Source organism: Agelaius phoeniceus, chromosome 4 (genome assembly GCF_051311805.1).
Source record: "Agelaius phoeniceus isolate bAgePho1 chromosome 4, bAgePho1.hap1, whole genome shotgun sequence".
In the NCBI taxonomy this organism is placed as follows: Eukaryota; Metazoa; Chordata; class Aves; order Passeriformes; family Icteridae; genus Agelaius; species Agelaius phoeniceus.
This window is the reverse complement of record NC_135268.1, coordinates 40,891,791-40,915,379: the sequence shown is the minus strand read 5'-3', so window position 1 is coordinate 40,915,379 and position 23,589 is coordinate 40,891,791. Positions and strand designations below refer to the sequence as shown.

Here is a 23,589-nt window from a genome sequence, read left to right as displayed (position 1 = left end):
CACCTATTCTGGAGATAGAATAATTCAATCACTCTGCTCAAACCCTGTTAATGCTGAGGATTTTAAGTGTTTCATTATCTTACAGACACTACAAAAGCAATGCCCATTTTATTTCAGAAATCTGACTTGCTCAAACTGCGAGGTAACAGACTCTCAGGCTCTTTTATGACAAAATCATTACTATCTTATTAAGCTTTCTTTACAATTTTTTACTTTCTCTTGTATTTACTTGGGATACTAACAAATAGTATCTCTGTTTATCATAATTTTAAATTTTTCTTCATTGAATATGTAATTCTACATAAGTAAAGAACTCAATATTCTCTCAGTTAAGAAATGTGCTGGCAGATGAAATCTGCTTATAACTGCCAAACAGAAAATTAAGCCTAGTACACTCAAAAACTTCAACCCTCAAACAAAAATAACTGATGTTCTCTGAACTTTCTTTCAAGAAAATTAGTGTGATCATTTTGACAACTTGGAGATTTCTATTACACTTTCAAATTTCTTTTTAATTGTTTAAGAAAATATTTTTACATTTGTGGACAAACTGTGCTCTACCTGTTCCTAATTCTGATTTTCTGATTCTGATTATACATTGCCTCTTAAACTGCTTGAGATTGAAACCACTCCCTGTAAACTTCATTTACTTCTCATGATGGCATTTTAGCATATGTCCTTAAAAGCTGTTGCTATATCTGTTACCTTCAATATAATTAGTAAAAAACAACTGCTTAATCACATTATGCCATTAAAATTAAATTACTAGAAAAATAAAAATGCTAGTCTTCTTTTCAGCTTGTTCTCTGGGATTTTTTCATATTCTTTGTTTAGATTTATGTGTAGTTGTCTTTTGGGGAATTTTTGGTTCTGTAGTATCAGTATTTGATACATGAACTAGAAACACATGTAAAAAAAGTTTGGTGTGCATATCAGTAATTTAAATCAGAAGATAAAGGATTTGTTATTCCTTTAACTATACTAAATATGGGTATTTTATCAACCTTCATCCAGCCACACTAATTTCCTGTGCAATTTTTAATAGAAAATATGGATTACTTTTCACACTTTTAGAAAGACAATGCTTTCTGATATTATCATTACAGCTGTAGAGTAACAGTAAGACACTCTTAAAAACCCCTCAATTAATCTGATTAAAATACTCCAAAATGTAGAATAACAGAAGTTGCATTGTGTACATCAATCTAAAAGCATACAATGAAAGGAATGCCCTGTAAAAGCTTTGAGTCTATCCAAAACTTTTTTTTTTTGTATGAGCAGATTCTGTACAGAAATTAAGACATGTCCTTTCCCCTCCTTTCTTCCTTCTTTCTCTCTATGACAAAATGTTCTCTATCCTCTGATTAGAAAAAAGCTGCAATACCTCTGCAGGTTCCCTACAGCACAGCTTTACCAAAGCCCATAACTGATCCAACAGCATTTGTCATCTCTGCAGTATACTTGCTGTAATTCTCCTCCTCTGGTTTTTCTTTCAAACTAGATCACACAAAGAGTCTTTGAACAAAATAAGGAAAACAAACTATTTTAACTAAGGGAAAATGACACATAGGTATTAAGAACTATATATAATAATTGCTTTCCTCAGGTCAAGTAAAATACTATTTGTTCTGAATAAACAGCCTTTGTTTTATGGGTTTTTTGTTACAAAATCACATTTCATCTGATCTTTCAACAATCAGTTTTTGCCTCTTAAAAACATCAAAATAACATTTCTACAAAGTATTTTATTAGATTTGCAGATGGCTTTTTCTTTGAAGGATTTATTGATTCTATACAATTAAATTCTATACAATTAAATTGGATGAAAGTTTTACTCTGACATTGAATTCTTTATTCATAGATCTATCTTTTATGATAACTCCCAACAACAATTTTATCACTAGCACACAATCTAACACAGAATTTACTCTTTATTTGGGAAAGTCATAGAAATAAGAAGATTGATTTAGGCCAAAATAAGCAAATCAAATCAATCCTGAATTCTGATATTTTAAATAGACCAATTTTGCATCTGCATCATAAATCTTCCCAGTCCAATTTCTAACCTAAACCTTACTTTGTGATTATTTGCTCATTTTAATACTTAAAATATTTTATAGAACTCTGGCTCTCATACATAATACCAAGGATTATTTGGGACACCAGTATAACATATTTAAGTAGTCATCCTTTATGTTACTAATACAATTAACAGATATGTAACACAGTTATTTTCAAGGGGGAAAGTTAAATTAATATCTTTAATCAAAATACCTATAATTTTAAATATATAACACTTCATTTATACTCACAGATCTTAAAGTAATAAGTCAATCCATCAAGCCCATCTCAATGTGTAATTAAAGCACTCTTCCAATTAGTTACTGATAAAATATAATTCTTTCCTCAAGAATGGTCATAAGTATATTTTGCATCACATTTTTGCATCCCTATTACAGGTCTAGCTGTATTGGAAATTAGTAGTTTACCCATGAATTTCCTCTTAAGATAATTCTTCAATATATACCTGATGTAGTCCTTACAATTAAAAGACAAACAGGAAATAGCAAATCTAATGCTTAATTGTGACAAGTACAACCAAGTGTATGCCAGAAATTGAAAAGAAACACTGTTTTATTGCTGAGCCTCCTTCCAAATTCAACTTTATAATGTTATTTAGTTCCAAAAATTATTTTACTTCAATTTCACTATCACTTCAGCTCGAAAAAAAAAACAAAAACAAGGAAGCAATAGCAACCACAAAATATATTTAATTACTGTAATTACTGAAAATTTTACTGTGCTAGACCTGCTACCTTCATTTCACCTCATGAAACACAATTTTAGTGACTATTTATTGCTTATAACATCAATGAAATGGAGGTTGAAATTATTTGTATATGTAATTCTGGTTTAGAATGATATATTCTATTTCTTAATCTATTGTGAAACCATGATAGGTAGTCAGACACATTTGTAACATACTTTAAAGAAGAATTTATTTTAGTCTAAAAATAAGAAAAAGACTATTTACTGATGGAATCTATATATTTATGAGTCATTTCCCCTAATGTTCCCACAGTACAAGAGTAAATCATCCCCACTGCAATTATGGAAAAGAATTCTAGGCTCACCTCACAGACAAGTAACAGTAACTAAACTAACCAGAAAAAGCACTAACTTTTTTCAAAGTCTTAAAATATCTTTCAGCTTTAAAAGAGCCTCCAAATGTTTAAAAGCAAAGAAACTTAAAACAGTGAATTAGAATTTATGAAGGAGAAATAGGAACAGGAATGCTTCTGCCTGAGGTGCAAAGACCACATCAGATGCAAAGGACTAAGAAAGAAAACTGCTGGGTTTTGGATTCCTCTAAAGAGAGAATTCTAACAAAGCACAAGCTTTGCTCTGTTTCCCATAGGTTGTAGGTTTAGAAAAAAGTGGTAAAAGAGGGAAGAATCACTATTCCTTATGACAGGCAACAAGGACTGAATATGGCTTCTCATTATTCCATATGCCGCTATGATATCCAAATTTCTTTTCTCCAACTATAATAGCAAATCAAATTGAGGAGTTTATGGCAACTCCAATTCTATTCACTCAAAATATTTTCTTTAATCTAAGTTTCGACCTCTGTACATTTTAACCGACACTGTAATATCCCATCCTGATGTAGTCTTTAGACTGAAGTAAATATTTCTGAACTGACAGTTTAATTTCAATTTACAGCTCCCTACTTCAAAAAAAATACTCCATGGCAAGACTGTGAAGATGTATTAAGCTATATATGAACTATACATAAAGAGAGATTACATGCACACCTGTGCTTCTGAACAGGCCTTAACAGTGCTTAATTAGTATAGAAAACAGCTTATAAAAAACAGCTTTATCAACAGTACCTATTTCACTGGTGGATTTAAAACCATAAGGAATACAATGTTTTTAGAAGACAAAAGAACTTCATATGGGTCACTCATTTTGCAATGAAATTTCAACTGTGACTCCTTACATTTGGACTTCTGCCTTCTGACATAAGGAATACAGCAGTGACAGTTTGCTTACACCTGTTGTTATTATGGTCTATGCAGATTACTTCTGGTATAGTTATAAAACCAGCTGGGAAGGAACAAGCCAAGACCTGACACTTGAGAGGGGTGATTTGACAGGAAGATGATATGAATTTTGAGAAAAAGCACACAAAATTCCAGTTAGGAAAAAACACACAACCAGACAATACATTAACAGAACAGAGTTAAAGCCCTCCCCAAGCTCCAATTCTTCTCATTCTTTTACTGAGGGAAAGCAACATATTTCATGCTGTCAGCTGTGAAGAAAAGGGATAGAAGGTGCACATACAAAAAAGGACAGTGGAACCCATGTGAGTATTCCATCCTCCAGCCTGCCACTGTCTTTGCTACTGGGTAAGGTAGCAACTGAATACAATTGAAGTTGAATACAATTTCAACACTTGATACCTGCACTCCAGCAAGACTTCTCTAACAGTGAGAGAAACTTTGGAAGAAATAAAACAGTGACAGGTACCTGTAAAACTGTGACAAATTTCAGGCATTTCTCTGAAGGGGATGCACTTATAAAATGTCAGAAAAAAGGGAAACACACCTGGAGGTGTTCAAGGCCAGGTTGGAGGGGGTTTTGAGCAACCTGCTTGAGTTGAAGGCATCCCTGCCCTCAGCAGGGAGGTTGGAATTAGATGATCTTCAAAGTCCCCTTCCAACATTTCTATGATTCTATGTCCTGACTCACACTTCTAGTAGGGTCTAGAAAAAAAGTAGAAGCTTTTTTCATCATCTGTGCAACTTGATTCTTATTCCTTCCTGGTCCTAGAAGGTTATGAGTCAAACAGAGAATATCTTTCTCTGTCATCTGATCCAAGAATTAAATGCACATGCACATGACCTGCAGATCAGGTCATCTCCAGGAGGCAGTATCATGGTATATAAGACAGAGGAAAAGACATTTAGCTGGACATTGAAATCCTCTCATTCCCCGTACACAGCATGAACAGTTGATGAAACAGTACCTTGGAGCACAGGCCCAGATAATAAATGCTACTGTATAATAGCATTTACAATTGCATAATAGAATCATAAATGCTATTGTATGATGAAGAACAGAAGAAGAGGATCAACTACTGGTAAAGGAGACTATCAAATCAGTCTTTGCATGATAATCCAGTGCCAATGGAGAGCAGAATGATGCAATTTTGCATCTCATTATCTTCAGCTTAGTCAGATGAAATTGTACCAAGAGAATTGCTTCATTCCTCACAGTGACTTCATGGCCCTGGAAAGCTCCATTATTATATCATGATGTAGAGAAGGGAAAAAGAAAGCAGGTATCTACTCAGAACTGATCCTTTTCCCACAGCTCTCATAGCCCTTTGAGACATCAAGGCCTGAGAGATCAATGCAATTTGGCTGCACTGGAGCAGCCATCTGGTTCTGATACCAGATGAGACCTCTGAGGCTGCTAAACAAATAAGCTCTAGAGCTGATCCCATTGCCCAAAGGTTGAACCACAGGCAGGATCTTGACCATGAGTTGCTGAGGCAGCACAAAGACCCACAAAATAGGTTGAAGCAGGATGATTTGTCACAGAGAGCACAAGGTAAAAAAGGCTTTTTTGAGAAGTCTCCAAATACTATGGAGGAAGAAAAGTTAGTGACAGAAGTGGAAGGATTCTGTCTCAGCAGGGTAGGCAAACTGAGATAGGAGCTGAAGTGGTGGCAATGTTCCATTTTGGATGCCAACCCTTGGAAAACAGAGGAGAGGTTAGAAGGATCTCCTGTGGATAATGAAATAGAAATCTTCCTTCTTTGAAATTGTGAGGCATAAACATGCCCCTCTGTAGGAATGTACACATGGCCTCCTGAAAGAATATGCAGTATATATCTGTACAACTGTATTCACACAAACATATACACATATGAGATCCAAAATACATCTTGTTCTGTTAAGTTTCTAGAAATATTAAGATATAAAACCCAAGCAAGTCAAAAGACTACCCGAAACTTCACAACATATTTAAAAAAAAAAAATCTCTAACTATAAAGAGAAAGAAATAAGATTATTCTATGAAGTGGATTCTATTAGCGTTACAAGAGAATGGTAGCTCATCAACACATTAGCTGTGAGTAAAAGTTCATTTTCCTTGTATTGAAAGTGTCTATAAATCATGACAGAACATTTCACTACTAAATTACAGGTGCCTTAGAAGTAAAATAAAACCTCATAATCAATTTACTGATTTATGCACTTAAATACCTATTTATTCATAATTCATACACTGTCAAGTTTTTTAACATATATAGTAGTGTGCTTTCTTGTCAACATTAACTAAGCAGTCCTTTCAATTTTTAAAGAACGCACATCTGTGCAGACTCATGAAAACTGATTGTACAGGACAGAAAAGGAATTGCCACACGAAGTATGACACAACAAGACTTCTATAATATATTTTATTTTCAGAAATAAATCTAGTCAATTTCAGACTAAGCCCTAGTCTTTCATCTTTTAGGTATTTGATGAAATCTATGCTAAAAATCACTCCCGAAGTTGTTTATTTGCTACTATCATCTTTATCAAGACTGACAGACTGGCAGCATAGCTGATGAAACATAATATGCAGAAAGAACTTCAGGTACCTGAATCACCATGTCATAAAATAGAAATTGATGTAAGTAAGAATTCTGTTTTAATTACTTAATTACTTTAATTATTTCAAAAATGTAGAATGTTAAATCTGATTATTTAGTTCTCAGTGGAAAAGAGTGAAATTTGTGAACCACAGTGGAGATATTACTAGAGCACAAGGCTTATAAGGAGCAGCTGAGGGAGCTGAGGCTGTTCAGCCTGGAGAAAAGGAGGCTGAGAGGAGATCTTACTGCTCTCTACTACTACCTCAAAGGACATCATAGCAACCTGGGGATCAGTGTCTTCTCCCAGGTAAGAATCATCAGAATACAAGGAAATAGCTTCAAGTTGCAACAGGAGAGGTTTAGATTGGCTATTAGGAAAATTTTTTTTACTAAAAGGGTGGTCAAGCATTGGAACAGGATGTCCAGGTGGAGTCAACGTCCCTGGAAGTGTTCAGAAAGCATCTGGATGTGGTGCTTAGAAACATGGTTCAGTAGTGAAGATGGCAGGGCAGGTCTAAGGATTGAGCCTGATGATCCTATAGGTTTTTTCCAACACTGACCATTCTATAATTTTGTGATTAATTCCTAATGTTTTGGCCAATGAAGAAAGTGCAGAGTTTATACTGAGCATACACTAAGTTTTGGAACATAAAGATAAGCCAATCTGTATGAACAGTTGCAGGGTTGTGTATGGGATACAGGATAGATGGGGTGGCAGTCTGGAATAGGGTTGAGACTCTATGCTAACATTTTTTCCCCTTATTATGATCCTGCTATCACTCACCTGCAGATGGCTGCCACTGTGGCCAGGGCACAGAGAACTTTCCAGAAGGGCAGGCAGAGAGGCCAGACCAGTCACAGCCGGGTGCCTGCCGCCAGGGGAGCTTCAGGGAGAGTGAGGCAGAGCCGGGTCTGCAGTCCCCGGCTGGTGACCCTGGGGGCCTCCAGAAGCCGCTGAGGGGGAGAGCTGACATCTTAAATCTGCAGCGTACCTAACAGCCTTGCTCTGACTCCAGGCTTGAAGAGTTTCACCTGGAGGCTTAGTGGACCACAAGTCAACTGTTTAACTTTAAAAACCAGGAGAAAGCCGCAGGCCTTAGGGTACAGGGCAGTCCCTGTCAGGGAGCTATGAGCAGTCAGGTGGCAGGGCCCGCTGGCTGGCCAGGGAGCGCTGCCGTGTAAGCTGCCAGGAGAGCAGACAGGTTGCCACTTGAAGGCTCCCACCTCTCTTTCAGCAGAAATGTATAGGAACTGACATGCCTCCTGCAAGTGCTTCACTCCTGATCAACGAGCACACGCATACCAAAGGGTGACACTTCACTGAAAGCTGACTGCCTTAAAGTGTAAAATGTCACACGGAAACAGAGGGGCATCTGCTGGGCAGCAATATGCATATGAAGCGCATAAAAAACTTAGAACTAATTTGGAACTTTTTTTTTTAATAGAAAAAAATGAGCTCAGAAACTCAGGAGACAATCTACTTTCTGACTACTATTTTTCCATTAGAAAATATTATTCTGTTATTACCCTCCCCTAACTCTTGTTTTGTGTCACAGAAACACTGAGGAGCTATTCCCAGCAAGTCTAAAGTCTGTGTCCTGTTTTTTTTTTTTGTGAAAGACAGGAAGAGAAGAATGTAAAGGCAAAGGCTGATTGACATTTAAACTGTATTTGCAATAGTGCATGCCAAGAAATGGAGAAGGAAAAAGTGAGCAAAAGTCAGAAATGAGAATTTTTAAAAAGAAGTTCAGAAAATAGAGTAGCACATATGTTCTAATTTATATTACATTGTTCAAATCAAGACTAAATGACATGAAGTAGGGCAAGTAAAGAAAAAAAAACCCACTGAATGAAAAATGAATCATCATTCAGTTAAGGGCAATAAATTGCATCTCTGAAAACTTGCTTCTCTGTATCATTCCAAACAGAAGATGATATGAGAGATTTTACACTACAAACTTATCTCCTATACTCCTTTGCTCATCTTAATCTCAGAATACCATATTTTTGGAAGGCTTGCATTTTGGTTTAAGTTGGTTGTGCTAGATATGCACATGACTATTACAAATAGAAGCAAAGGGTTATTTATTTATTTTAACTTAATTCTCATGCATTTAATTTTAAATATGAATATTTCTTAAAATATCTAAACTTGGAACACCTAAGCTGAAGCCAATCTTCTAAAGCAGGGAAAACAGAGAATATGCATAATCAAGCTGAAAGTGCATCAGTATCAGTGAGATCTTTTTGGAGACTACCTGTGTTGCTTATATAGTGATATGATTGTTCTACTTCCAAGTATTTTATAGGAATAGATGAATTTAAAAACCTGATTATTTATCCAGGTCACTGTCTTTGTGCTCATTGTACCAATAATTAAACAAGTTTTAAAATAGAATCGATTCTCTTCTAGCTTTAGTTCTAGTATGACAAAGTGACAATAGCAGAATTTACATGCATATATTTATAATCAAACAAAGCCTGTTTCATGATTTCTGCAGAAAGTTACTTAATGTGAAATAAATTCATTTACATATTAACGAATACTTAACACTGGCTGCAGAACTATTATGACTATACATATTGAGTATTACACTGGGACACTCATCAGATTATTAATTCATTGAAAACAGTATTTTCAAATATTGTTGCAGCTGGATATTCTATATGATGTCTATTTATCATTTATTTCTTCTGAGATATATGGCTCTAATACATATTTGACACAACAGATTTCTATACAGCCTATTTTTTCTAGAACTTGCTGCTTTTTTAATATAGGATGCGGAAAGACAAATTTTAAATCTTAAAATTTGAAATATAATATCTTTATGATATTTTCCAAAAATGCCATAGGATGCAAAAGTAAAAAAAAAAAAAAAGTGGGATTTTTCCTTTACCACAAAGCTTTTCTTTTTAGTTTCCTGTTTTTTCTAGACTCTAGATTTATACATTAAACACACAATACATTAGATTTGATTTAATTACTTAGAAATCTTTTAGTTTTATTAATCTCTTAGTTTAGTTAATCTCTTAATTTAATTAGTTAGACATTTCTTTTTGTATATTTTTTAAAAATTTTTAAATCATTACAATTGCATACCTATATAGATATTATTTCTCTCCTTATTTTATTCTTTTTCTTATTAAGGTTTAGTTGACATCCAAATTCAACCCATATTGCATAAAAGCAAATTCTTTATCAAAGAGAATTAAAAAACATATAAATCTACTCAGAATTGGGAAACCTCATCAATAAATTATTCTTGATATTGGACAAGAAACATCTCATAAATTAGTTGTAAACCAAACTGAAAACAAATTCTATTAACATTATTTTCCTGTGTTTGGTAAAGGACACTTTGGCATCGCTCTGACCAATCATATATTCTTGCTAACAAGGACAGTACAGCCTTAATGATCTGAAACTCGTTTTTCTGGGAGACATAAGATTCAGTCACACAAATGAATTGTTGATAAACTAGGGTCATTGAGCAAAAGATCCTGCAGAGTCTGTAAGCTCCACAGGATGGAAACTCTCTCCTGCAGAGTCTTTCTTCTGAGAAACAAGTAAACTCTGCAGGCCCAGACATTTCTGTACACAATATTTTAAACACAATAAAATAGATGCATTGAAGCAGTCCCGACAGACACACCAGAGTCTGAGATAACTATGCTTTGGTTATCACAGTTATACAGTTAGATGTGTGTTGTGTTTGATTTTTTGACTTTTTTTTTGTAATTAGTGCTGCTAGCTCATTTTTAGATTTTGTTTTAAATTTCTTTAAGGATTCCTCCTGTTTTTTTCCTACTGTCACTTATACTACACTAAAAGGCAAAAGTCTAAACTAAACTTTATTATGCAATGCTTTACTCCAAGAGGTAAAAAGAGGCAAGGATCAGTTACCAAGTCAGAATTTGTCTGTATTCCCTATTGACTTCTCTCTATGTTCACCGTTTTTATAGAAGGACAGCAAAAAACCAGTCCACCTATGACAACAACCACAAACCAGCAGTGTCTGCAAATGACTGAAAATTCTCTAGCAGCATAAACCATATATTACATTAGGGTACAATAAAAAAAAGTTCTATCTTAATATGAATTATTTTCCTGTAATTTCAAAGTATTTAGTTTTTAGAGGAAATAGAAGAATTTTCCTGCAGGGGATGTCTGAAAGTAGAGCCATCTACTATTCTAATACCCTATAATAACCAAGGTAAGTGAGATTTAACAACTCTGCAGGACTTAAGTTTATATCCTGCTTGGAAATTATAAAGCAGAGTTGCAGACAGGCCTCTCTTTTTCCTGCAGCTCCTGTGAAAGAGTAGTGATTTTTATTACATACTGAGCCTTTTTTCCACAACACAGTGCATTTCTGATATTGTTGATCATGCATTTTAAGAACTTAAGTGTACCAAAAACATAAAGAACATATTTTGATAGATTTAAATGAGAAACTACACACTGGGAAGCAGGAAAAATAATTAAGGATGTTTTGAGCATGCAGATTAATTAAAAGTGGCTTTAGGTACTAAATATTTCAATTAAAATGGAAGCTGGAAATTTTTGAGTATTTCTTGGCAAGACCTCTGCTATTCACAGCTGACCTATTATTTCACGTCAGTAGAAAAACTTCCGTGAAGACACCCCATTTTATTTTTAAACAAATTACAATATTTTAGTGTGTCAGAAAGGAAGCTAAGGTAATCTAATGTATTTTAGACATGCCTGAGAGTAAGTTTTCTGTCCAGCTATTCAGCTGCCATCTTAGCCATTGTAGAAAGAAGGTGTGGCTTTGTCCTAGGTCAGACTTCTCATATTCCATTTTACAGCCGTGAGACCTGTTAGTTTAGTATAGGCCATTCACTTTATCTTTTTTACTGGACCAGTAGCTCAGCTTCCTCCCAGACATTTTGCACACGAAGAGACAACAAATGGAAAAGGAAGGGTGACAACTCAGCTGACAAGCTGGTGCAGCACTCTGGCCACAAAAAACTGGCAGTGACAGAAGGGAGGGGGGATTTAGACATACTTCAGGCAGACATGAAGACTGATGGAAGGCTGAGTAGCTGAGCTGGGTAAGGGCAGAAGTCATGTGGAGGTGGAGCAGACTAGGCTGATTTGGAATTTGGGGATAGGAATAAATAACTAGGCAGATGAATAACTATGCTGGGCAAAGCACAGGAGGCTAAGGAGAAGAGCTTTTGTAACAAAGCAAAATTGACAGTTCTAACTGCATTTAGATGAGTCAGCAGCACTGATTGTCACACATGCACATGTGCACATGCAGACAGATGCATCTATACTGCAATGACATATTTTAAAGACAGAAATTTTTTGGTCAATCTCCCACTGGATTTTGGAACACTGCAGTTGACATTACAACTGCTCCTCTACCAAGGAAGACTTCTATCTGGAGCATTTTATCTGAAAATCCATAACTGTGTATAGTGTATACGAGGACAAAAGTGGCCCTAGTTTTAAAACACTTCTTAATACCGATAAAGCGAAATATTGGGAGAAATCTTTTACAAATCTGTTATAATTTTTTTTAGTAAGAGGATAAAATAAAAACAATACTTTGAGACTCAATTCCAAATGAATTCTTAAAGAATAAGTGAACTGAATATAATTCTTGTGGTAATACTTTTCCTTCAGACTATATGCAAATATCTGAAAATGAAGAAACTATTAACTATTCAGTATATTTAAGCAAAAAAGCTACAATATATATGAAAAAATAGCATTACAGAAAAGCTTCACCTCTTCTAATAATGGCAGCAATGCAAGGAGCTATAAAGAAACAGAGACAGTATAAACCAGTGCTGTTCACAAGCAGCTGAGTCTTTGGGATAAAATTAGTGGGAGTTACACTGTTTACTGTAATGAAGCTATGATTTTACTCCTTTTTCATAGTAGTTGTTTTCTAAATTGCTACTTGCATTCACTTATCAATTTTCTTTAAGTAGCACAGTACTTACAACAGCAGCATGTAGTAGCATGAATTGGGTTAACCACACTCGTGCTCTGGACTGCACTTGCAGTTAACACACCAGTGCCACATAATCATATGGTGGTGGAGCAGAGGCAACAATTTTTTAACAAGGTTTCCCTCTAAAAAGAAGTCCTCTAATGTCGTATAGACATATGGCTCTTCTGCTGGCCCAGAGTCATTGGTGGAAGAAAATGATTAATTTCTACCTCAGCTGCATCCAAATCTAGTGAGAAGCAAGAGCATTTGGACAGGAGGTCATTAAAGAGTGCCCTAGTGAGACACACTGTTAGCAGAACTAGGCTCATAGGTTTGGTTTTAAGCAGAAGGGAATCTAAGTACTAAGCCTGACTTAACCCCTAACTAGAATATACGTTACCTCTATTTGTAACAATTGTTTACTTGAAGTATTTTTTCTTGACTGAGCATTTTTTCTTGAAGCAACTAAGTATATTTTAAATATCTCCCTTTCCCATCAGACCTGTTAATTACATTTTCAGTTTATGTCTTACACTTTACTAAAAATGTCTCTGTGTAGCTGGTTTCCACTGTATTAAAAAATACCAAAAAAATGTGTTTTTTGCTATGATAATACCAAATCTATGATAATACCAAATACCAATCTATGATAATAATACCAATCTATGATAATACCAAATGCCAATATATGATAATACATATGATGACCAATTCATAGAATATTTAGGTTAGAAAAGACCTCTAAAATCACCAAATCTAAGCAGTAGATTACTACTTAACCCAGTACTGCCAAGCTTGTAACTAAATCATATCCCTAAGCAGCCCATCTACACAACTTTTACATACTTCTAGGGATGGTCACTCTGCCACTTCACTGTGCAGCCTGTTCCAATGGCTGAAAACTGTTTTGGTGAAAAAGCTTTTTCTAGTACCAATCTAAACTTTTCATGGGACAACTTGAGGCCATTTCTTGTCCAATCCCTTGTTACTTGGGAGAAGAGACCAACTCCTACCTCACTATCACCTTTTTTCTGGTAGTTGTAGAGAGTGATAAGGTCCCCACTGAGCTAAACAATCCTAGCTCCCTCAGCAACTCCTCCTTACACTTGTGCTTTGTACCCTTCACAAATTTTGTTGTTGTTCTTTGGGCATGCTCTAACACATCTGAATCAGGAACTGATAGTGATCAATTTACAAGCATCTAGATTTACTCAGATTACTAAATTTTGCTTCGGAGTGTAAATTAATTGATCGAAACGAAAAAAAATTGTAATGTTGACGTTATTAGGCAAAAGAGTAAAGCATGAAGAAGAATGTAAACCAGGGAATGTATTTTGCTGAGATTTGGATGTTATCTAGATCAGAAATGATGAACTACTAGCATCTCTACAAAGTTTGGCAGCGGCAGAGATTTGCACTGGTGCTGACAATGCTTTATAAAATTAATTTGCTAGTGCTCTCAGGAACGATTTGTTGCAAATGACCTTTACTGCTGAAGATGAAAACAAAAGAAAGGACATGAGACAAAAATGTGGGAATCAAAACCAAGGTCAAATAAAACCTGCTGAGCATCACACTTTCAAGTCACTGATAGACAGTGATAGGCTTTGTGGAGATTACTCTATAACCACACGAATCTATAGGATTAGATGGGCCTAGTAACTGTTCTAGCATGTAGCCTGCAAATTTCTTAAAGCAGATGTTCAAGTAGATTTACATGCAATTGAAGTTTTATGCAAAAAATTCATCACCTCCCTACAGTTTTTCTATTGAAACTAAAGTATATACTTGAGATAAGATGCATTGGTATTTTCCCTTTTACCCACATGGTTTGTGCATGTAAATTGTAAACAAATGTAATAACACTGGCACTCATTCCCAAACAATCCATTGCAGCAATAGAAAAATAATATAGATTAAGTGCTTATTTTCCCAGATTATACCTAATAACCTATAACGTCATTTTCAGTCACAGTTCACTAGAGTTAATTTTAAAGCATAATATTAAAGTCAAGGTGTCTTCACAATTAACTAGGCATTAAATAAAAACGTGGTCTGATATATATTGAGTTAAATATACACAAGTAAACCCTTGCAGGTAAATGAGAATAGGCTTAATAAAAATTAAAAATGAACTCTCTGTGTAGGTGTACACTCAGTGATGTGCATTGTTACATCTCAGTTATTATAGCAGAGCGGGAACATTTGAACCAGGTTTACGTCACTGTGAAGAATATTCAATTAGAAGTTATTTTTTGGAACTGGTGACATTGAAGGAACTTTTACAAATTAGTTATCTCTGGGCATAAATTACTATACCACAAAATTGCTGTAAACTATCTTTAGAAAGAGGAAGGAAAAAAATTTCAGACAATAGTTTGATATTTTCTGAGTCCACTATGTATGTATCTAACTTTGTAAGAAATAAGTTTCCATTGTATTTGTATTTTCTATTACCATTACTAAGCAGAAATGTGAACAGAATCTAGAATCATTTAAAAAGGGGAGAAGCATGCAGAAAACAGTTCTTTCTCTATTAAACTTATTATCAACATATTTTGCATAAGTTTTAATGTAACTCTATTATAAAAGAAATTACACTGAATTCATCAAATTTAGAAAGCAAGGAATTTTACTTTGATTATGTGGTCAGTTATTGCTTTACTACTTTCCCATTTTAATGATTCAATAGAATAGTATTAATAACATATAACAGAAACTTGCTCATCTGTTAATCCTAGTTTACTTCTTGCCTCTCAGAAGAAAAGGAAGTATTTCAGTGATGACCATGAAATTTCATCCATTTTATTTTTCTCTTCTTACAGCTGGCTTAGAAGGCAATACAGGAAATGGAAGAAGTTGTTTCAATTTTTTAACTGCATAAATATGCACATGTTTCTTAAGAAATGTTCAGTTTGTCCTTGGCATATATGTTTCAGTAAAAAAAACCTATTTGAAGCTATTGTAAATACAAAGCTAACTGGAAAGAGGTTTGTGGGTTTTTGTCTCTAGAAAAAAAATTGTTATAAAGCCAGTAATCTTTCTTTGAAATATGTTATTTTTCCTCTGATAGCTCTGAAAACAGGCTTAGCTTGGCTAGTGAACTTCTGGGTCTAATTTAATTGTGTTATGAATTGGTCTGAAAGTTTGCAGGATATAAATGAAACTGTTGTTTAAAGCAGTCTCGACAAGGGAAGCATGAAAGGATGATGTCCATCAGAAATGAGTTTTCTGAGAAGTTTGGAAAGCTGACTGCAAGAAGGTTTTTCAATGCTATTTTCTTTCTACTGCAAAAATGTCATACATACCTCTACTTAACATATGAAAGAAGGAAGAAATATTAACTAAAGCTGGAGGATTCAAATCAAAACAATACTGCACTGCCAGCCACTTGTTTTGTACCCTAGTCTGAGGCAGAGGCTCCTTTGAAGACTGATAACTGCTGCAAGCTTGAAACCTCTGGGTAGTTTTACATTTTCAAGTGTTTCCACAGGGTAGGCTCCACTCCACAGTACTTCTGAATGAGGGCTATGCTTGAACACACAACTATGCATTAAACAAGGAGTGGCAGAGTAACACCTCATGCATTTCACACCTCTGAAGTATCTGTTTTGGCTGAATCCTAATAGTTTTACATGCAGATGCATCACTTGAAACAAAACAACAGTAAGCAAGTATGAATACTGCTAACCTGAGGAAGCAGTGGTATTTTCTAGGTTATATTTGCAGTCACTGAATTTGTTTCATAGGTTAAAAATTCTGGTAGATCTTTTAATCTCCAAATCACAATACTAGATAAGCTAAATATAAGTTTAAAAAAATGCCTTTCAGATAATGGAAGCAAGGTGTAATAGGAATTTTACTGTATCCATAGCTCAGGATATATTATCTCATCAAGGTAAAAGTAACAGTTTCATAATGACCTGGGGCTTGAATTAGTAGTGTTGTAATAACTTCATAATGAGGGAATTTTGTGAGTACTGAGGTAAGAGTTTAATCATGAGGGAATTTGCTATGAAATGAAATGTTTTCTCTCACAGTCTCTCCTGTTGAGAAACATAACTGAAAAAAACAGGCAAGAACCATAGCCATTCCCAGATAACTTCCACCATCATCTCTATCAAAAATGTTTAGCTCAATGAACAATTCTTAAAAATCCAAACCAGAAAAATCAGCAGAGTTGCTAAACACAGGAAACATGGTGGTTTTAGTTCACTATTATCACAGATAAGAGTACTTTACCTCATTTTTCAAGATAACTGGCTACAGACACAGCACTGAGGAATTAAGATATATAATATTGAAGATATAGGTGGAAATAGCAGAAATAATCTCTCTACTCTGTCTCAAATAGTAAACCAGAAAATTATTTGCTGTTTCTGAAAAACGTAACATTGCAGAATTATAAAAGAGTAATGAACAAATCACTGCCTAACTGAAATGCCATTTTAAGATGAAATCAAGTAAGACTTCTAAATATCAGTTTTCATACAAATGGGAAATTTAATCTGCATTTCTTATAGGTGCAAAAACTTTGGAAATATAAATGGATTCTAATTCATAATAATAAATTACCTGTAAATATATAGGGATATTTAACTATAGTGCTCCATATACTTCTATAACTATGGCCCTATAACTGACTAAATATGAGAATGAACTGATCACTTTTAATAGAAACACATTAATATAATTGGTGGACGTAAAATAAAAGAGGTTCAGATGTTCACTTTACTCAATTAAGGCGTTTAAAGGCTAGTGTGGAAAATAGAAAAGGTTTTTTAATTTTCCCCCCAAAGCCCAGAAATTACTGCAAGTAAATTCTCCATTGAGGCAAATACATGACCTTTGGAACACACAAACCAAGAAGCAAAGCTACATTTCTTGTTCAATAAAGTCAGGAATATAGTTGTACCATATTTCTTCTTTTTCCACTTTCTTTCTAGAATCCACTCAGATTCAACATCAATGTTTCCTTTAATACAATTATAGCCACATGAAACTACTACAACATAGGTTAAAGAAATGGCAAAATGCATTAAAGAAGTGCAGTTATGCATTTCAAAAATACAAAACTGAAAATCTCTATTAGGATGAACTATATAAAAAGTAGAGGTCTGGTGTGAAAGATTCCTGTTTGACCAAAGGTATGGTGAAACAATATAGTTTATATGTATAGATACAGAAATAGGCCTTCCTTGAAAAAAAGCAAACAAAAAACAAAGAACAACCTAACACACTTCATCCATCCAGTTGTTTGAAATACAACGAATCTTACTTTAACATATCAGCACTTCTAACATTATAAATGTTATTGAGATTATAATATTGTAATTTCACTTTTTTTTTCCCCCAAGAAGTTTTTACTGCCAATTGTGAATATATTTTGTAAGAAATATAATTTTATTTGCTAGAATGCAAGCTCATCCTAAATTGATGTCTTGCTTTATATGTCTGGCAGTTTTTTGGGGTAACATTACATAGCCATTTATTAACAACAACAAAGTCTGTTTTATTTATTTAAAAAAGTATGACTATTTAGAAAAATGTCAAAAAGGATGATAAACATTTCTGTATAAGATAGACATGTGCTAACCTGTGAAAGATAATTTGGGTAGTCAGCAAATCCCTACTGGCACAAATGTGAGGAGACACTGGCCAGAAAAATCTGTCTGGTTTTCAGAATGTGTAACACTTTTCTTAGAGAAATAAAAGGGTCTCTCACTAAAATCTTAGCTGTCACATTAGCATTAAATCAGTGCCTGCCAGCAAACATGGCAAAAGGGTGTTAAAGGTTCTCATTGTAAATACTATTTTTCTGAGAGCTTAAACAATACTACAGAAAAGGGCTCTGGGCTGAAGTGTGGAATATTGCATATCTCTCAGAATGTGTCTTTAGGCACTTATTTTTTAATTCCTTTACTGAGATAGGTCCTAATCTTGAAAAGCAAAGCTTAAGTGAAAGCAATAGGACACAATTCCTAAGAATGCTCAAGCACTGGGCACACAACATGCAACTTGCAATCTGATCCTCCTTGCTGGGATCCCAGTCAGAGCCTGGCTCCTTAGAATTCCTTTAAATTAAATTGATTCAGGACTACCACAGTTTAAATATATTTTAGTTGGATTAAGAGCTGAATTCATATATTTCCACATACTCTTCATGAGCATTCATGCATAGGCACTTCTCCATATTTCTATTGTAAAAGAAGAACCAGATGTACCACTGAGAGACCAATCTCCACTGAATTAATCCCATTTCCCCCAAGGACAGCTCCAGAACAGCCACCATGAAGGTACTTAGAAAGGAAAACACCAGTATCAGTCATGAAAAGAAAACCTGTGAATACGAACATAGAACTTAAAAGGTCGCAAAAGTTGAATAATGCACCAATTGAACAAATGCTAGAGTGACACCAAATCTGCAAATGTACAGAAACAAGATGAGCAAATACCATGTATCTCTTAAAAAAAAAAAGATTATTGCCTGAAAAAATACAAATTAACACATCAGACAAAAAAGAAAAGCCTTCTTATTATCTATCTCAGCTAGTCCATACCAGAAACATAGAAGTGAACCTAGATTGAACATCTATTTGTGTGTGCCACAAAATAAGCATTAGTACAAACCACATAGAGAATGCCCCCAAAGTATGTGTGAAATACAATATAATTGTTCCTGAAAATTGGCATTTTTTCCACAACAAAAATTGTATGCTGTTAATTTTGTCATTGTAACTTTAATTTTTTGTTTTGCCACTTGTGAAGGTAGTCAGAAACAGCATTCATCCCTACAAGAAAGGACAAATAGAGTTTTAAATACGGTACCATCTATTTAGGAAAACCAGAATGAAAGGTTTGAACATTTTAGAAAACACTGACCAGCTCTATATCCCTACAACAATTTTGAGTCGACACTTCCCTTTCATTTCAAGCACTGGAGTTCGGTATGTCTGCAAACAGGGTCATAAGTCCCTAACAGTAACTGGATCTAAATACTTTGGATCATTAATTAATGAAAAAAATATTGTAATGGCATGTTATGGAATAATGATAAGGTAGACAAGACTACTTTTAACTAAGTCTCATTAGCCTGTAGGAAAGAATTAGTAGACCACCACAGAGGAGGTCTAAGGTCATATCTAAACCGAAAAGGTCTTGATGACAGTGAAACCTGGACGGCATGCAGCAATAGCAAAAGCGGTACTGAGAACAGACTTATCTGGTTTACTTGAGTAAGCCAAGCCTTGAACATGCTAACTTAAACATTATGTAGCTGAGCATCGTTAGACCTGATTTGAGCTACTTAAAGTTTAATGCTGCAGTCGTCCTTTATACAGAAGCAGGAAGCTAGCTACTGGGTGAATTGATTTTGCCTGAGAAAGGGAGATGGATACTTTGACACCGGAAAGACAGAAAATATTGCCACACAAAAAGAGGACAAAAATTTCATTAACCCTTCACACGTGACAACTGTTGAGTTCAACAAGGGGGCAGTGCTTGCAGTGACTGTGCTGGTCTACTTTAACTAAAGAGATTGAATTCCCTATTAATACATCAATTGGAAAAAAGTTAGTTTACAAAACCATTCGTTTTAATATTTTTTATTATTCTGAAGTAATAAAATAACTTTTTTTAAAGATCTAGGGTGGTCCCAAATAGTTTCTAATTCTCTCTCTCATAATAATAGTTACTTCATAACTATTAACATTTGTTTTATTAATGCACTACTTGATAGAAAAATTTAATTCCTTTCCTAAGTGTGAAATAATAAATAAGAATGCCCGGCCTATGTGTGATCTGTAAAATTCAACAGAAATGACACATGCATAGGTTAAGCCCAAGGTCAAACATATCAGCAGAAACAAAGTCAGAAGTTCATAGATAAGGTGAACTCTTATTAATCAGCATGACATTGACATATTTTGTAAAACTACAGGTAAAGATTGCTTGCTGTATAATAATGTATCCTAATAACTCTCAGTGGGAACATCAGCTTGCAAAAAGGAAATTATAAGAAAGTGAATAGTAACAAATTATTAGAAAGATAGTATTCACTAAACAGTTATAAGAAATTCATAAATGATACATCTTATTGACAAGCGAGGGTGCATTTATCTCTCACATCTAATTCAATGTTAGAATTGCAAAGGTACTGAGAACTGTAAGATGTACCTGCAGTGAAAATAAAATTTAATGTAAAGTTAAAAAAGCAAATATAAAAAAAAGTGTCTTTTGTCAGACCTAAATATACTGAAGTCCATATCGGTCAAGTCAGTATAAATTATAATACAAAACTCAAGTTGGACAGTTGATAAATATGCTAAATTTTGGACAAGTGAAGATGGCTTTAGTAAAGGAAAATATTCCTCTGCAGAACTACTGAAGCACTTTTTCTCCTTCAACAGACACATGAATGTGAGAGATTTGGTTGCCTGGAGTTGCTCAGTAGGAGTCTACCTTGGATTTGCAGAAGGTTTTTCTTAGAGTTTCTCAACAAAGGCTATTATAAAAAGTAAGCAGGTAAGAAGGCAGATATTTATAAATGAGACTTTAAAAGCAAAGTAGTAGAGAGGAAAGATCCAGTTCCTGAAATTGAGAGACATTGCTGCTGGACTTTTTCAAAGAGTTTTTCTAGGGCCTGCGCTGTTCAACATTCATAAATAATCTGGGAAGAGGGATGAGGGCTGTTGAAAAGTGTCCCTGATTGGAGTTATTTGAGTTAGCCAGGACAAGGACAGACAGCGTAGAATTCCAGAAATTCTGTACTCACAAGCCTGAGTGATGAGCAAAACAATGGCGGAATAAATGCCCTGAAAATAAATGTAAAATGGTACACAAGAGAGGGTGAGGGAAGGTGGGAATTTTAACATAGTGGGCCTAGAGTTGACAGTCACCATGGAGAAATGAGCCCATAGTTGTATAACCATTCATTATTGGTATTCAGTAAGAAACTAAGAAGGAAAAGCTGAAGGAATGATTTTGAAATAGTATAAACCTAAGAATGTCTCACACTTAGAAAGCAATGGATAGCGTGCAAAACCCAAAAGAGGGCAAGAAAGATGAACAGGTTCTACACAGAGTAGGATACTTCTCTTGAGGAGACTATCTCCAAAGAAGGATATAGATGAGGCTGACAAATCACTGGTGTCATACAGGGAATGGATTGACTACAGGTCAATCAAATCCAATACAGGGTAGATTCCAATTAAGATTGAAGAAATCACATTCAAAACAACAATAACAAAAGGTTCTTTATGCACAAAATGAACAGGGTAGTAGACCCATACAACTCATACTTGTTCTAAGACTTAAACAGATTTGTGGGAGTAGATACAGGGAACCAAAATACAACAAAATTTTGATCTTTAGAAACCACATACATCTGATGAAATTTCATCAGCTAAAACTACTGGAGGCTGGGCAATCTACTTCTAGTTCTTACCCTTTGCTGGGCATATATTTATAATCACTGCCTAGAGACAGGATGCTGTCCAGACAATTCTTACCCTAATCCAATATGGGCATTCTTCTTTTGCTATGTTCCCCCATGTCATTACTTTTAGGCAGCTGCCTGAAGTGGCCATGGATGCCTTTGAGGCACCTAATCCTGTTGATGTGTGATACATTTAAAATACTTGCTTCTCAGTTGTGCATTACTCTTGGAGGGCAGAAGGGAAGAAGAATCATAAAATGTAAGTGCTACAGGACTTCACTTATAAACTCTGGCATCTTTTATTGGATACTGTCTGAAGTGTCAGAAATTTTTCATGCTTTTATGATAGTTCAATGAGTTTTTTGCATTATTGTGTCCGTGAAGTATCTTGCTTCAAATGCCAGTATCTTATAAGTGAATCAGTAGACAAGTGCAAAAATGGAATCTCACTGAAAAGTTAACAAGTCTCCCAAGGATAATTGCCCTTTGCCATTGAAAAATATCTCCTGGCAACAATTGGAATACCAATGAGATTAAACGTAACTTCCTCTAAAGCTTTTCAAATGAAACAACATGGCTTTATCATAGCACTAAGTAGTAACACTTCATTTAATATGCACATTAATTATTGCTGAATTATAATGGATTGTCTAAAAAGTTGTATAATATTCACATTAATACTAAATTAATTCATTATGATGAGTGTAATTACAATGAATACTAACTAAATTAATGGCAGCTAGACATGCTAGAAAAAGTGTTAGCCATTTACTTGACATGTTCCAAATGGAATATATTTTCTTAATGTATTTAGAAGAGTAGTGTGAATAGTTTGAATAGTAGTGTGAAGCAGAGTGCTTAGCAGAGATTTTTTGTAGTATCATTGAACAAATTATTTTACTGCATGTTAGGGTTCTATGTACATATATATATATATATATATATATATATAATGCAATCTGAATGCATTATCTGAATCAAATAAAAATAGTAAATCATCAAATCAGTCTTATGCTTCTGATTGTATTTAGTTTCACTTGTACACATATATGAACAAAATGCTAGATGCATGGCCAGAAAATCAAGAAGTCAGGAAACAGACTGTATGTGCTGCTGTGCCCTAGTTTTGCACTGCCGTATTCATTCTGGTCTGCACTCTACAGATCAACCATGTTCCAGGAAAAGCCTGATGTCAGGTGGTATGTTTAGCATGCTTCTGCATTTATATTTCTTGACCCGTTGGCCTAAGCCTTACATAAACTATTCTTGCCGATGGCAAAAGAAATCTGGCTTGGGAATTGTATCTGTAGCCACATGCCAGATGTCTCACAGGCTCTCACAGAGTATTAATTGTTCACCAGTTTTCAAGGAAGAAGTCAGTTTTATCCACAATATAAAAATTGAGTAGATTTAGAAAAATAAAATGCGATGCCTAATTCAACAGGGGAAACAAAAAGAGTTACTTACAATGCTCTTTTCAATCAATGGAACACAGTTTTGCTGCCATCTGTGAAAGCAAACAAAGC

The 23,589-nt window shown here is 34.7% G+C and overlaps 1 protein-coding gene across 23 annotated transcripts in view; it reads right to left on the bottom strand.

The window, feature by feature from the left end:
• TENM3 (teneurin transmembrane protein 3) overlaps nt 1-23,589 on the bottom strand; it is a 1,291,791-nt gene that overhangs the window by 835,066 nt on the left and 433,136 nt on the right. For all 23 annotated transcript variants that reach the window (XM_077177351.1, XM_077177368.1, XM_077177366.1 and 20 more), the window contains exon 5: nt 23,531-23,570. The gene's annotated coding sequence lies outside the window, so the exon portion shown is untranslated. The remainder of the gene's footprint in view (nt 1-23,530; nt 23,571-23,589) is intronic.